This window comes from Brassica napus, chromosome C3 (assembly GCF_020379485.1).
Source record: "Brassica napus cultivar Da-Ae chromosome C3, Da-Ae, whole genome shotgun sequence".
Taxonomy (NCBI): Eukaryota; Viridiplantae; Streptophyta; class Magnoliopsida; order Brassicales; family Brassicaceae; genus Brassica; species Brassica napus.
Window position 1 is genome coordinate 46293390 of NC_063446.1, and position 16469 is coordinate 46309858.

At 45.4% G+C, this 16469-nt stretch overlaps 1 non-coding gene across 1 annotated transcript; it reads left to right on the forward strand.

The window, feature by feature from the left end:
• The first annotated feature begins 2233 nt into the window (after positions 1 to 2233).
• Positions 2234 to 2340, forward strand: LOC125584853. The gene has a single exon (XR_007321760.1). It is a non-coding gene; the product is annotated as a small nucleolar RNA R71 (small nucleolar RNA).
• Positions 2341 to 16469: the final 14129 nt, after the last annotated feature.

Consider the following 16469-nt stretch of genomic DNA (forward strand, 5'->3'; position numbering starts at 1 on the left):
AAAAATTTCTATCTTGGAGAAATCTTTTCTTAAGGGAAGAAGTGAGTAAAGAATTTGAAAAACTTACTTCCCTTACTTATACAATTTTTTTTTCTTTTTTACTATTCACCTTCGATTTTTTGACAAACAATTACGTCTAAATTCCACCTAGAACAGACCATACCGCAAGCTAGGACCTAACACCCAGGTCCACAGATCCTAGCTAGCTGGGGGGCTAACTGTTGGGGTCAAAATTGGTCACGACGGAATCGATGTCCGAAAGTCCTTAGAAAAATCGAATCTCGGTCAAAACTTCAAAAGCCGAGAAAACGAACAGCCAAAACGGATCGCCCGGCAAGCTTGGCCGTGTTGCCGGTCGAGTCGCCGGCGAGCTCAGCCGTGACACGGGCCAGCTCGCCCGGCGAGCACGGCCGTGTTTCTGGTCGACTCGCCGGCAAGCTTTGCCGGTCGACTCGCCGGCGGGTTCGGCCGTGACACGGGCAAGCTCGCTCAATGAGCACGACCGTGTTGCCGGTCGGCTCGCCGGCAAGCTCGATCGTGCCACGGATCAGCTCGCCCGGCGAGCGCGGCCAATTCTCCATGGACCATTCCGAACTCGGTCCCATCCCATAACCATGCATCTTTGTCCGAAGTTTCCGTATCTCAGTCTTCGGGTCCGTGGATACGACACCAATGTTCCGTCTAAAAAACATCGTCAAAAGTATTCGGGAAGTTGGGAAGGTTATGTCTCTCGAACAGTTTCCTATTCTTCGTAGTAGAGCAGGTTACGGTTAACTTAACACCAACTGCCTCGGCTATGCGAAGAAACATGGTTCCATTGGAAGAACCATGCCTATACCAACGGCTACTTCGCGAGTAAAATCGTAAAAACGCTTAAGTCTCGATACAGCCCAAAGAGGGTCCGAATTGCGGACAACGGCCCATCTTTGGTCCCAAAAGACTTGAACCCAAAGACTGGTATGACGGTTTATCTCATCCGCAGGGAGAGATAAATGTCAAATTTCCGAAGATAATCACAAAGAAGAAGGAAATATGGAAAAGACCGCTTCACGATAAATCCGGCCCGGGAAGAGATAAACCGACCTAAGGAGTATATAAGGAGGACCTAGGACGAAGAGAAAAAAGAAGCATTCTAAGAGAAAACTTAATAGTTACCGAGCTGCGACTCGACTAGGTTAGAACTTAGGTGGCTAGACTAGCGAACATACCGACAGCTCTCGAGGCCTAGGATCTTACCTGTTGTTCACGCTCAAACGCAAATTCGGAAATAAGACCTCTTTGTTTTCTTTTCGCTCTTTTATGATTTATTACTTTCGAATCTTTCATATTGATTGTGTTGTACGTGGCCCAGCAGATAACCGGGACCTTTAGAGAAGGCTAGGTTAACTTGGCTTTCCTCCGATTAACAAAACTCGACGGTGTGAATTTCGGATCCCACAGCCTCGTCAAGAGTTCGACTGGCATAGTAAACAGCGTGAACCCTTTTGTCTTTCCTTTCTCCTAAAACTGCTCCTACGGCGAAATCACTCGCATCGCACATTATCTCGAAAGAAAGATTCCAGTCAGGTGCATGTACGATGGGGGCGGTTATTAAGGCTTTCTTGATTTCTTCAAAAGCTTTCACGCATTCTGGTGAGAATTCAAATTTAACTTCTTTACAGAGGAGGGCTGTGAGAGGTCTAGCGATCTTGCTGAAATCCTGTATGAATCTCCTGTAAAATCCAACATGTCAGAGAAAACTTCTCATGTCCTTTACGTTCGTGGGTGCAGGCAAGCCGGTCATTACCTCGATTTTTGCTCCATCTACTTCTATACCAGCAGGGGACACCTTATGTCCTAGGATGATTCCTTCGTTAACCATGAAGTGGCATTTTTCCCAGTTTAGAACGAGGTTCTTTTCTTCACATCTTGCCAAAACTTTACATAGGTTATCGAGATAGTTTTTGAAACTAGATCCATATACTGAGAAATCGTCCATAAAGACTTCCACAAAATCTTCACATCTAACTTTGCTCTAACTTCGTCCATCTGCTCTTTCCCTAGGGATGCAACAGACTTCTTCCTCTCAAAGTCAGTGTTCTTGGTGTTGCTGTTGTTTGCTAGATTTTCTATCAGTCGTAAAGCTTCCACCGAATTCTTGGTGTTGAAGTTTCCCTCGCTAGCTGTATCAAGAGCCATCTGATACCTCAAGGCGATACCTCTGAAGAAAGTGCTCAGCAGTTGCACTTTGTTGAATCCGTGGTGTGGACAGTCTCGTTGGAAGAACTTGAATCTGATCCATGCATCTTTGAAAACTCTTCAGTCTCCTGCATGAATATAGCAATTTTGCTCCTCAAGTCTTCAACGCGTGCCTCATCGAAGAAGTTTCGCAAGAAAGCATTCTTGATGTCGGCCCAGGATGTTAGAGATCCTGTGGGTAGCTGCTTAAGCCAGTGCATCGCTTCTCTAGTCAGAGAATACTTGAAGAGCTTGCACAATAGGTAGTCCTCGGGGAGTCCATCCATACGAATAGCAGCGATAAGATCCTCGAACCTCTCTAGATGGTCTCTGGATCTCTGGAAGTCGAATAGCTGATCTGTCGGCGTAGTACTCATCTGGACGATTGTAGTCAGCCAGTGTCCTTGGTCGAGCAGCCTCTTCTACAGGTTGAGCAGCTCCTGTAGCATCAGTATCGGGGATTACATTCCCCTGAGCGTCTAGTTTCTGACCTGTTGCATTACGCAGATGACCATCCTGGTCATACAGGTTTCCATTCTCGTCTTGTCTGAGAATAACAATCGCAACCATGTTTCGCGACTGATGATCGATCGATGTACGCGGTGTAGTATCGATCGATGTCGAACGATGTAGATCGGTCGACGATGAAGGTTGGGTGTCGGTCGACGGTTGGGTGTGAGAATCGGTCGACGTGAAAGCTGCTGCGTCGAGCGATGTGGAACATTGGTCTTTGCGGATCGTGCGTTCCAAGTGAGCAGGATCTTCAGAGAATAGCAAGTGTTTGTCCTTGTTGCTTCTGGTACTGCTGGGCATGCACCTGAAAAGACAAGAAAAAAATTGTGTCAGAATGGGGGTAGAGAAAAGAATAAGAATTAATAACACTAAATCTAATGGCGATCAAAGCTCCCCGGCAACGGCGCCAAATTTGATACCACTCAAATTACCCTAAGGAGTGAATTACTCTCTCAAATAAGAGATTCAGTTGCAGTACTTAGGGATCAAATCCACAAGGAGGTAGGGAACCTATTAAATCTAGTCAAATTATTAATTTTAAGTGTTTGTTTTTTTATGGTTTAAAAGTCTTTTGCTCGACTAACAAGATGATTGGGGGTGTAACTTATTGGAAGATAATAGATGCAGGGTTTCTATTCAGGTGTTGGAGATTATAATCCTATAGATGCCTAACAGTTGCATGCATGATATATTCGAGCTCAACTCCTTAATCATAGTAATCAGCAATGGCAATGTTTCACTGGTTAACTAACCAGATCTTGGATCTCAACTATCGTCTTTTGATCACAAGAAAGTGTCGGTCGATGATCCTATAGGGATATCGATCGATACACCTTTCGCAATATCGATCGATTGTCAGAAGACAATATCGATCGATGCTTCTAGCTAAGCCCTAGGCGCAGGTTGATAATGCTCACTAGTCTCCTAGATCAGCGGTTAGCATCTCTCTAGAAGTCCTAGCATGACAGATTAGATTCAGGACAAGATGGTCAAGGATGCTTGATTCATGCTAATTACTAGGTTCATGTTCTAGTTAGCAAGGCTAAAACAAGCATTAATGAACAATCAATCAATGAATATCACAACTTAGCAAATCTATAGTTGGGGCTAATCCCTCTAACCTATTTGAACCCTGAATCTAACAAGTGAACTACTCAGACATAGCTAAGAAATTCATGACACAAATTATAGAAAAAAACTGCGTAGAATAGAATGGATGAATCAATGGAGTTCCAATCACAAATCTCTCTATGATTTTCTCTCCTAAAACTCTCTGCTGAAAATAAGAATACAATGGTGGCCAAAAGCTCTCTTGCCTCCTAACACTTAGGCAAGTATATAACTATTAGGTTAAAAACTCGCCACGGGTAATCTTGTAATTTGGTGAAGCCTTGGGTTTAAAGTCGGCTGGAACCAAGTCTCGCATCTCGCATCTCGACCTCGATCGATGGTACAGGATGTACATCGATCGATCATAATCTTCAAGCGTCGAGGCTTATCTTCTGTATCGATCGACGGCACTAGATGTGCGTCGAACGATTGCTTCTTCTTCGTTTCGACCTCTAATGGTAAGCTCGGACGAAATCTATTTTAAGCTTCTAAATGCTCTATAATCATCACTTTAATCCAAGATACTCCAGAACCTGAAAACATACCTAATAGGATAGAATATATAATATATAGATAGTAAAACACTTATATACCATGGATGAAAATGGGTCAAATCAATGGTATATCAGTGTGCGTCGATCGATGGGCGCTGGAGGTTTTCGATCGATGGCGGTCTCTCTCTGTCGATCGATGGCAGGACCACTTTGCTGATCGATATTTACATAAACAGGGCTGGGTGAATGTGGGTGTCTTGCTGCGAACTCCTCGTGAGTCCTAATCCTCATGGCATTGCAAGATGCGGTAGACTCCGTAGGTGTCGTCGATCGATGCTCTGGAGAGCCCGTCGATCGATTTTGATTGACGTCTGTCGATCGATGTTCAAAGTCTGGCGTCGATCGACACCAATGCGATCCGCCGACGCTCATCGAGCTTTCTACTTCCAAATCTCCTTCTTGCAGCTTCTCCTGCTTCACCACTTGCCAGAAATCATCATCTATGATGGCATTCGCATGGTGCTTCATCACATCATCTCCTACCCCTCTTGTTAAGGCTTCTTGCCTCTTAACAACTTCCCTTATCTGAACAACCTGCATCTCCATCTTCTTCACATGAGTGCTCAAAGTCTCAAACTTTGTGTTCAGGTTGGTGTAGACAGAGTAAATCTTCCCAATGAAGTCCAACGTCATGCTCTGATGTCTCTCAAGAACCTTATCGAGCATCGCTTCAATCTTGCTCTCCTGAGTAGGTGGTGGTGGCTTCTGGTAGAATGAGTTTCTATAACTCCCGTTGTTGCTGTAGGGTTTCTGTTGCTGCAAACTCTGGTTAAAATTACTCCTCTATCCATAGAAGTTTCCATTCTAGTTTCCAGACCTCTGAAATACGTTTCCACTGATGAAGTTCACATCTTCTTATACTTCTGCTTTACCCTCTGTGTCTACAGCCTCTGCATCCTCTACTAAGCAAGCGTGCTTCCTGAGAAGCTTATGAACACTGTCCAGCTTTGCTCTGACCTCATCCATCTGGTCATTCCCAAGGATGTCAGCAGATCTCTTCCTCTCAAAGTCAGTGTTCTTAGTGTTGTTGCTGGATGCAAAATTCTCAATAACTCTCACAGACTCCTCTAGGTTCCTGGTGTTGAAGTTCCCATCGCTGGAAGCATCAAGAGCCATCTGATACTGCACTGCGATGCCTCTGAAGAAGGTTCAGAGTAGTTGCGCCTCATTGAATCCGTAGTGTGGGCAGTCGCTATGGTAAGACTTGAATCTGATCCAGGAGCTTTTGAAGGACTCTGTAGGCTCCTGAGTGAATGTGGCAATCTTTCTCCTCAAGTCTTCAGCACGCGCCTCATCAAAGAAGTTGCTTAGGAATGCATTCTTGATGTCGGCCCAGAAGGTGAGAGATCCTGGTGATAACTGCTTAAGCCAATACAAAACCTCTCCAGCATGTGAGTACTTGAAGAGCTTGCAAAGTAGGTAGTCCTCAGGGACTCCTTTGACTTGTATAGCCGATATAAGATCCTCGAACCTCTCAGGATGGTCCTTAGGATGTTCGTGAGATAACCCATAGTAGGGTATCTGTCCCACGAGTGTGTAGTACTATGGCTTCAACTCAAAATCCCTTCTCTGGATAGTTGGAGGACGAATAGCTGATCTGTTGGTGTAGAACTGATCTTGACGGTTGTAATCAGCTAACTTTTTGAGTCGAACAGCCTCATCTACATGTGGAGTATTTTCTGTAGCATCAGTATCGGACTCAGGGATTTCAGCCCCCTGAGCATCTATCCTCTGCCCTGCTGCATTACGCAGATGACCGTCCTGGTCATGCAGGTCTCCCTTCTCATCACATACAAGAATCAAAGTCGCAACCATGTCTCGCTGCTCAGTATCGATAGATTTTTGGACTGAAGTATCGATCGACATCGGGTGGAAGATATCGGTCGACGGAAGAGTGTCTTCGGGCGATGGTGGTGAGCTAGTGTCGGTAGACGAGACTGGTGTCTGGGTCGACTGTGGTGGACGAGAACCGAGCGACAAACTAGTGTTGTTGTCGATCGATGAGGAGCGTATTCCTTTGCGAATTGAACGTTCCAAACTTGCAGGATCTGATGAGAATAGTAGTTGATTTTCCTTGTTGCTTCTGGTACTGTTGGGCATGTACCTAAAAAGACAAAAAAAAAAAAATTGTGTGAGAAATTGGTTTTAAGAAGAAACCTAGACTAAATTGAATTAAATCTATCAAGCAATCAAAGCTACCCGACAACAGCGCCAAATTTGATCTCACTCAAATTACCCTAAGGAGTGAATTACTCTTTCAAATAAGAGGTTCAGTTGTAGTACTTAGGGTTCGAATTCTCATGGAGCTAGGGAACCTAATAAATCTAATTAAGTTGATTAAGCTAGGTTGATTATGATTAAATATAAAAGACAGGTTTGTGAGCAAGGTGGTTGCTTGATTGATTGATTGGGGTTTTGGTACTTAGATGAAAGCAGCTTGACTTAGTGTTTTTATTCAGGTAATTAGAATTAAGTTCTCGCTAGCTAAACTAGAAACATGCATTAATTTTAATCGTAAAGAAGAATATCAGAACTTAGCAATCTATAGTTGGGGCTAATCCTTCATAATCTTTTTAAACCCTAAATCTAACAAAGAGAACTAGTCAGACATGGCTAAGCAATTCATGACAGCAATAAGGTATAAAAACTACCTAGATAAATAGATAGATATCAATGGAGTTCCAATCACAAATCTCTTTGGATCTTCTCTCCAATCTACTAAAAATCCTAGAAAACCTGTAGCTGCTGAAAACAGTAAAACAAAAAAAGCACACTTTGCCTCTAACATGTTCGCAAAGCTTATATAATTAGGTTAAAATTCGCAAGGGGTAATCTTGTAAATTGGTGAATGATATCACTCAAATTATCCTAAGGAGTGATTTTACTCTCTCAAATAAGAGGTTCAATTGTAGTACTTTGGGAACGAATCCACAAGGAGCTAGGGAACCTAATAAATCTAATCAAACTTGTTAAGCTAGATGGTTTAATTGTTTTAATGTAAAGTTGCAGTTGTTGAGCAAGTAATTGTTCGATTGATTGGTTGAGGTTTTGATGCTTAAAAGGAAATAGCTAGACGTAGGGTTTTTATTCAGGAAATTTGGAATTATAATCCTATAGATGACTAACAAGTTGCATGCATGATATTCTAGAGCTCAACACTTATAAACGAACCACTAGGCTCTCGCTTTCTAGGTTCGTCTATTGACCAGTGTCGATCGATGATTCTATATGAATATCGATCGATTCACTATTCGAAACGTCGACCAATTATTCTATTTGAATATCGATCGACGCTGTTGGTCAAGCGTTAATGCGCGGGTTGAATGTGCTCACTAAGCTCACTAGATCACCTCTCGCCTTACTCTTAGCAAGATTTTAGCTCAATTAGAATGGTTTCAGGATGAGATGAAAGCTATCGCATATATCTAACAATCCTAGGGCAAGTTCTAGGTAGCTAATCTAGAATCAGATATTAATGACAATCCTAATGATTAATATCACAACTTAGCAATCTATAGTTGGGGCTAGTCCCTCATAACCTATTTAAGCCCTAAAATCTAACAAGAGAACTACCCAGACATGGCCAAGAAATTCATAACAGCAAATAGGTATGAAAACTGCATTTGAATAATAGATAGATATCAATGGAGTTCCAATCAAAAATAACTTTGGATGTTCTCTCCAATCTACTAAAAATCCTAGAAAGCCTTTGCTGTGAAAATAGTAAAACAAGAAAGCATCATTTGCCTCTAACATGTTGGAAAAGCTTATATAATTAGGTTAAAACTCGTCAGGGGTAATCTTGTAAATTGGTGAAGACTTGGGCTCTAAGTCGGTTGTGACCAAACGGGTTTCTGCGCGCTTCGCTGTCGATCGATGTCAAGATGTGAACATCGATCGATTATTCCTCTTCATTATCCACCGATGGTCGAGCTCGATGGTCGAGCTCGATGGTCGATCGATGTGAACATCGAACGATTATTCCTCTTCAATATCGACTGATGGTCGTCCTCGATGGTCATCTCGGGTGCTTACTCCAAATATTTCCAAAATGCTCCAAAATCATCACTTTCTTCTGAATCACTCCTGATCGTATAAATATACTAAATAGACTCTATAATATAATAAATAGTAGTTAAAACACTTATAAACCATGGGTAAAAGTGGGTCAAATCCATTGTCTATCACTTACAGGTCCTAGTTGTAACCTCCGGGTTCCCTGACGACCTTCTGGTCCCTACGTAATCTCCAGGTCTGGGGCAACCCCAACATCCAAAGACGAACTCCGGACTCTCACGACATTTTCTCGGGCAAGGCCCGGACTAGACCCATTTCTAGGGTCCCAACGCTTGTAAGAAATTCGACATGATGTCCCTCAAAAAGAGAATCACCGGCGAAAACCCTGTTTTGAAGACAAGAGATTCGCTATGCGAAAGCTGGAATACAGCTAAATCCGAAAACATTCTTCATAAGAAAAGGGCCACAACAGGGCCATTGTTTGACAAAACAAAATTATAAAAAAAGGCTCAAAGGCCTGTGGAAAAGTCTTAAAACCCTCACATAGGGTGGGTTCAAACCCTACAAGGGGTTGAGAGTTCAGAGATCAGAGATCAGTAGGCGGGAGGATAATCAGCAGTAGGCTCCAGAGTCTTTTTTGCCTCAGTCTTGTTTGGCATTGACGGTTCTCCCTCGAAGGAAGGAGCAGGAAGTCCTGGAGCTTGGCCTCAGATTTCTTCACCATTTTGTACTTCTCCAACGCGACCTCAAGATCCCAACTGTCGGTCTGATGATTGAGCCACTCCCTCATTAGCTCCCAGCGAGTCACCATCCTGGCGCCGTTCACCGCCAAAGCCTTCTCAACGTCAAAGGTTTCAACGGCGCACCTCAGATCACATATCTCCTCCTCTCGGCGCTCCATTTGCTCCCTCAGGGAGACATTCTCCGATGCAGCCAGCATCCCTGCCTCGTCTTGGTTCCTCACTCTGAGCTTCAAAGCCTTGATCTCCTTCTCCTTGGCCAGAGCATTATCCTTTTCCTCGCGCAGCTGAGAGGTCAAAGCAGCCATGTCAGCCTTGATTGAGGCATGATCGTCCATCCTCTCCCCGAGGTGGAACAGCTGAGACATCGCATGCACAAGAACAATCTGATAATCAGCAAAGGGTCAAAATACCAAACAAAATGAAAAGGAGAGCAGCATGTTACCTGGAGAAGATCGCTCTGGACGGACTGGATGGCTGCAAGAGAGTCCTCCATTAGAGAAATCGGGGTTAGAGGAAACACCTTAGTGTTTAGATTGGCTAAAACAGTGGTTGGATCGCTCGCCGATGACATAGAGACTTTCGGAGTAGATCCGAAATCCTTAGACCTCCTCTTAGAGGAAGAAGCTGGAGCGGTCGTCGCGTGGCGATTGTTACTCTTGATGAGTTGAACCTCATCATCATTCTCACTGGGGGCAGCCCGCTTGGGAGCAGTCTTCTTAGCCGACATAACCTCAAAGGCCCTCCTATACTCCGACAATGCTTCTTCGCCCTTGGAACCTGACATATTACCTGGAACACGACACTAACATGCCTCAAAAACTGTTCGCAAGAAACAAGAGGAGAGGTAAGAACTTACCCCAGATGCTGCAACGTTCCAGCGCCTCTTTGCTCACAAGAAAAGGGACCTGACGTCGCTCGATGCGAAGCTTCAACACCCATTCAGTCGTCCTCTTTCCTAAAGAAGAATCCACGGAAGGCACGTCTGCAAAAAGAAACAAGAATCGTTTGTATCATATCGTTACAAATAACCGTCGTGACTCTTATCACCCACCAGCTGCACGCCAGACAGAGGAAAACCCCGAAAGATGCATGAAATCAAACTTCTCGGTTCAGAGACCATCAAAAACCGGGTGGCGCTTCCTCTCGTTCTTCGGAACCACCTGAACTGGGAGCTCTCCACCGCGAGGATGCAGATGGTACCTCCATTCTCCACCGTTCAAAGGAGAGATAGCATAGGAATACAAAACCTCGGCGACCCCGATAGTAAGACCTTTTACATCACCTAGACCTTCATTCTCACGTGCATCTCCGTGGGTATTATGGCCTCAGTGCCGTAGACTAATGAGTAGGGAGTTTCCGGCGTCGCCATCTTGGGAGTGTTCTGGTAGGCCCAGAGGACTCCGTGTAGTTCTTCTGCCCATTTCATGTGAGAACCATCCAAGTGCTTCTTCAGCATGTTAACCACGGTTTTGTTCGTGGACTCGGTTTGCCCGTTGGACTGAGGGTGTCGGGGTGTGGCGAAGGTGAGCTTTATGCCCGAATCTTTGCAATACTCCTGGAAGTTATGGCTTGTCAACTGTGGTCCGTTGTCGGTGACAATCTCTTGTGGAACCCCGAAGCGGGTGATCACATTCGTCCACATGAACTTTCGGATCTGAAGGTTATTCAGCTGAGTGCTTCTGCTTCAACCCTTTTCGAGAAGTATTCAGTTACTACCATGAGGAAGACCTTCTGCCCCGGCGCTGTAGGGAATTTTCCCACTATATCCATGCCCCACTTTCTGAAGGGCCATGGTGAGCTTATGGATTTGAGGTTTTCCGGAGGGAGTTTGGAGACCGGAGCATGACTTTGTCACTGATCGCAGTGTTTGGCTTCCTTGTTGGCGTCTTCGGCCATCGTTGGCCAGTAGTAGCCTTCCCTTTTGGCTCTTAGCACCAGAGTTCTGCCGTTGGAGTGGGATCCACATTCTCCCTCATGTAATTCTACGAGGATCCTAGCAGCTTCTCGGGGCGTGACGCATCTCAGATATGGACTGTAGATTGCGGCTTGCTTCTTGATTTTTCTGCTCTCGTTGCGGTCTTCCGGGAGAATGTTATTCTCTAAGTATCAGACTAGGGGGGTCATCCAGGTTTCGTCCTCTTCGATAGCGGAGATCCATTCGGACTGCGATTCCTCCAGGGTGGCTGGCCATTGAAGCAGAAGCAAGGGGATACTCATATGGCTATTTGTTTTGAGGGCGGATCCTAGATTAGCCAGAGCATCGGCTTGCGAGTTCTGCTCCCTAGGAATCTATGTGAGCTTGGAGCTCTTGATGTCAAGATGTGAACATCGATCAATTATTCCTCTTCATTATCGACCGATGGTCATCTCGGGTGCTTACTCCAAATAGACTCTATAATAAAATAATTAGTAATTAAAAAACTTATAAACCATGGGTAAAAGTGGGTCAAATCCATGGTCTATCACTTCTGGGCTTCAGTCGGTCATAAAATATGCTCAGCCCATATTATGGCGTCACCGTCAATCGACACCAAGGGTTCACCGTCGATCGACAATCCTTCATCTCATCGACAGCTTCCTCTCGCGAGGCAGACTGACCACTCTTCAATAAAACAGGCATAACGTCTGTTACATGATGCTGATTGACCCCAAATCGGCAGCATTGGAAAGCTAACTCAAAGCTCTATCTTTTTCAGAAGATGGGCTCAATCTAAAGATATGGTCTTTATTCATAGCTAAACATCTGACGCGTTTGTGCATCTCTGCACTCAAAAGACTCCAAAAGACACCAAAATCTCCATTTTTTTCCAAATCGTCCATGAACCTGTAAATACTCTAAATAGAATCTATATCATAGTAAATATATATTAAAATACTTATAAACCATGGATAAAAGTGAGTAAAATTCATGGCCTATCATTCATGCGATACAGAACAAGGTTACAAAGACATGATGATGGGGTCGCACCCTGGAGGCCGTGTAACTGCATGCAGCATTAGATGTTCGATCTTCGAATATCTAATGGAGATGGTAGTTATATTTATTTTCCCGCTAGGCTCCGTTAGCCTTGGTGGTTTTCCGGGTTTAGTCTATATATATATTATAAGTATGAGTGAATGGAGGGTGTCGTTGGAGGTGATTTTTAAGATAAGATTCACATCGATGAAACTATAGGCCTTATATATGTATTTTTATTAGTTATGGAATATATTTCCACTGCATACAAATGGAGTTGATAGCTTGAGATATTATTAATATATGTTGGGGTGCGGGACTAGGCTCAGCGAGTAAAATAATTACTCATGACTCATTTGTGATGCAGGTAACCAGTAGACGGGAGACCTTACTCTAGGACGGGAAGGAACAGCATTAGCCAGCGGTAGTTTTATTATCCTTATAAAGCTGTTTGATATATCTTTGTATAAAGTTTGTTAACCGAAAACCTCGAGCTTAATTTATAACAAATTTTGTAAGATGCTACTGAATGATATATAAAGTACAGGTTCCATATGATATTAGTCCTTGTCTGGACGAACTAACTATTGGGTATTGCTTTTTCGGGTTGAAAAGCTTAGAGTGATATCTGATAGGAGCGTTGGTGTTTTTTCGTTATTTGTCTAAGGCGATCGGAAGTATCCTGAGAACCTCGGATCGACCATCGAGGAACATTAACCGTGTCATTTTCGGTCATCTACGATCGGGGGTGTCAAAGGGGGAGTGGTGAGGTAAGCCTTAAGTTCATGAAGAGCGGATTCACACTCTTCCGTCCACTGGAAATCCTTTGGGTTCTTGATGGTTCTGAAAATGGCGTGAGACTTGTCGGAGAGCCTTGAGATGAACCTGCTCAAGGCTGCCATTCTTCCTGCTAGCATTTTGACCTCTTTGATGTTCCTCGGGGAAGGAATAGAGTGAATGACCCTGATTTTCTCTGGATTGGCTTCAATGCCACGGTGGGTCACGATATATCCGAGGAATTTCCCGGAACTGACACCAAATGAGCATTTAGCTGGATTGGGCTTCATGTTGTATTTTCGGAGAGTGGAGAAGGCTTGCTGCACGTGAGATATGTGGTCTTCGGACTCTAGAGACTTGACCAGCATGTCGTCGATGTAGACCTCCATGGTCCGCCCAATCCGATCCGCGAACATCATGTTTACCAGCCTTTGGTAGGTCAACCCGACATTCTTTAAGCCATAAGGCATGACTTTGTAGCAATAGATCCCTCAGGATGTCATGAAGGATGTCCTTTCTTGGTCTTCTGAATGCATGAGTATCTGGTTATAGCCAGAGAACGCGTCCATGAAGCTCATTAGCTGGTGCCCGGCCGTGGCGTCGACCAGTTTGTCGATATGAGGTAGAGGAAAAGGGTCCTTTGGGCAGGACTTGTTGAGATATGTGAAGTCTATACAGACACGCCACTTCCCATTATTTTTCTTGACTACGACCACGTTGGCCAGCCACTCCGGATACTGCACCTTCCGAATGAATCATGCGTCGAGCAGACTTTTGACTTTGTCGTTGATGATTGCGTCCCTTTCAGCAGAAAATTTCCTTCTCTTTTGTCTGACGGGATGATGTAGGGGATCTACTTGCAGCTTATGCATGATGACCTTCTGATCAATCCCATGCATGTCTGCGTGGGACCACGCGAAGCAATCGGAGTTAGACCTGAGGAAGTCTATTAATCTCCTTCTTAATCCCTTGGTCAGATTGGAGACGACCTTGAGGTAGCGGGTCTGGTCCCCTTCGATCAACGGCACGTAGTCCATCCCTTCGACTCCGGTTCTTCGGTTTGTCGAGCCGGAGGTTTCTTCTGTAATTGATATAAGACCTTGGTCTTTCCCTTCAGAGTAGTCTGGTAGAAGGAGCGGGAGTTCTCTTGATCTCCTCTGATTGCACTTATGCCCCAGGGTGTTGGAAATTTCACCATCCGGTGAAGAGTCGAAGGGACGGCTCCCATGTCGTGAATCCAGGGCCGTCGCAGGATCATGTTGTAAGATGATTGGCAGTCAACGACGAGGAACTTTGTTGACATATTAATCCCTTTAGCGTACACTGGGAGGATGACTTCTTCGGCGGTCTGTTTGACTTCTCCGCTGAATCCTATAAGTGGAGTTATTCTCCCTGTCAGGGCGCTTTCTTCCAACCCTAGATCCTGATATGCGGCTTGGAAGATGATATTGCTGGAGCTCCCATTTTCTACCAATATCGTCTTTACTAGACAGTGAGCTACAGTGAGCGATGTGCCATGGCATTCTGATGTGGGACTAGGACCTTCTCTTTCTCCTTGGCTGTGAAGCTTATTTCGTTCGTACCCAGGAGCATGCGTTTTGGCTTGGCTGCCTCTAGGCCGTGCTTAGCGTTCCAGGTGCTCTTCTTCGCGGCCGTGTGGCTTATGCCGCTAATTTCCAAGCATCCTGATATGACATGGATTTCTTGGTCTTGTCGAGGTGGCGAGGCGTGAACAAATTCAGTGGGCTTTCCGGACGTCTCTTTGTTTTGATGGAATTTGGCCTTCTGGGAAAGGAACTCCCGGAGGTGTCCTTTCTTAAGTTGTTCGTTGACCTCGATCCTTAGTGCGACACAGTCCTCCATTTTATGATCGTGGTCGCGGTGGAAGTCACACCAAAGGCTAGGGTTCAGGAAGGAGTCGGGTGCTTTCGTCTTCTGAGGCAGTTTGACCTGTTGGCCCATCTTCCTCAGAACACTGACTAGCTCTGGCTTTGAGCTAGAGAGGTGAGAGTGTCTCGCCACGTGGTCACTGCCATCCCTTATGCCTTTTCGAGCGGTCGGTTCTGATACCTACCCCGGTTCCTGCTCCCGAAATCTTTTATTGATCATGGTGAGGGTCTCTCGTCTTTATTGTTTCGGTCCGGCCTGAGAACTTTGTGGTCTTGCTTTTCCTGCGCCTTAGCGCGACCTGCGATGTCTTCTTCCCATTTTACCTGTGCCCAGGCTCGGGATAGCACGTCTTCCATGGTCTTGCACATGTATTTGGTTAGCTGCTTTTAGAGGTCCCTGTCGGGGAGCATGCATCTTTTGAAGGTAGAGATCGCAGTATGGACATTGTTAGGGTATTTTTGGATACAAGCGATCCGTGCTCAGCTCTACGGAATGATAGGAGGAAGGAGAGATGTCGTTGAGTGTATTCTCCTGCTTTTATAGTTGATAAACCAGGAGATCCTGCTTTTAGGATACTGCCATCTGGGTACGGGCCAGTATATGTCTTTGGTGCCTTTGTAGCAGCAGAGGAGATTGGTCGTTAGGCGGGGGCCGCCTACCGAGAGTGAAGATCACAGGGTCTTCTTGATCTATGATCGATGGTTCCGACTACCAGGGTCGGTCCTTGGGTGTCTAATGATCTGTAGTTGATGGTTCCGACCACTAGGGGCGGTCCCTGAGCGTTTAGGTGTGGAACCATGGAAGATGTTTGGGTTTACGGCTGCATCCTTCAGTGGGGATTGCCTACGTACCCTTCAGTGAATGATCAAGCCGTTCGTAGTTCATGTATATGGAGGCACAGAGCCTAGATGGAGGCGCGTAGCCTAATGGAGGCATGTGGCCTAGGGAGCACGGGGCTCTAGTGGGCACATGGCCTAATTGGCACGTAGCTCTGTAGTTGGTAGGAGTCATCTGTTCTAGAGGGCACATGGCCGGAACAGATGGTAGACCTGTCGATATGCTGCAGTGAGCATGATGTGTCGAGGTGCTTCAGTGCGCATGGAGGGACCCTGCTGATGAGCTGGAGATCGTGGCCTGAGCCAGTAAGTAGAGTTGTAGACGTGCTGCAGTGAGCATATACCTTCCCCTGGTCGGTAGTGACTGCCAGAGTCAGCCTATCATAGGCGTGTCGAAGAAGAAGGTCTTCTAGGTATGGAACATTGCCTTGGCGGCTGTGGAATTGTAAGCTCTGGTCTAGGACGTCACGGACCCCTTTCTTTAGGTTTAGAGACCTATATTTATTGTGGAGGTCGTCTGTAGGTCAGTCTTGGTCGGCCAATAGAGTTAAACTCTTCCATATTCGGAAATATGGAAGGATTCCTTTATCGGAATATTTCTATTTTCTGGAGGAAGGGGGTGGTCCCTGGGACCGGACCCAGAGTACTTTCCAGCGGGGACCCAGGGCGTCTCCTAGCGGGGACCCGGGGGCCAGTGTCCTACCTGGGATCTGGAGGAATTCAATACCTGAGTATTTTTCCTACAAGGACCCCCAAACCAAGTCCGGAGGCAGGACCTTAGAAGCCGGAGGCAAGAACCCGAAGCCGGAGCGGGAACCCGGAAGCTAGAGTAATCTCTTCATGGAATATTTTTCCC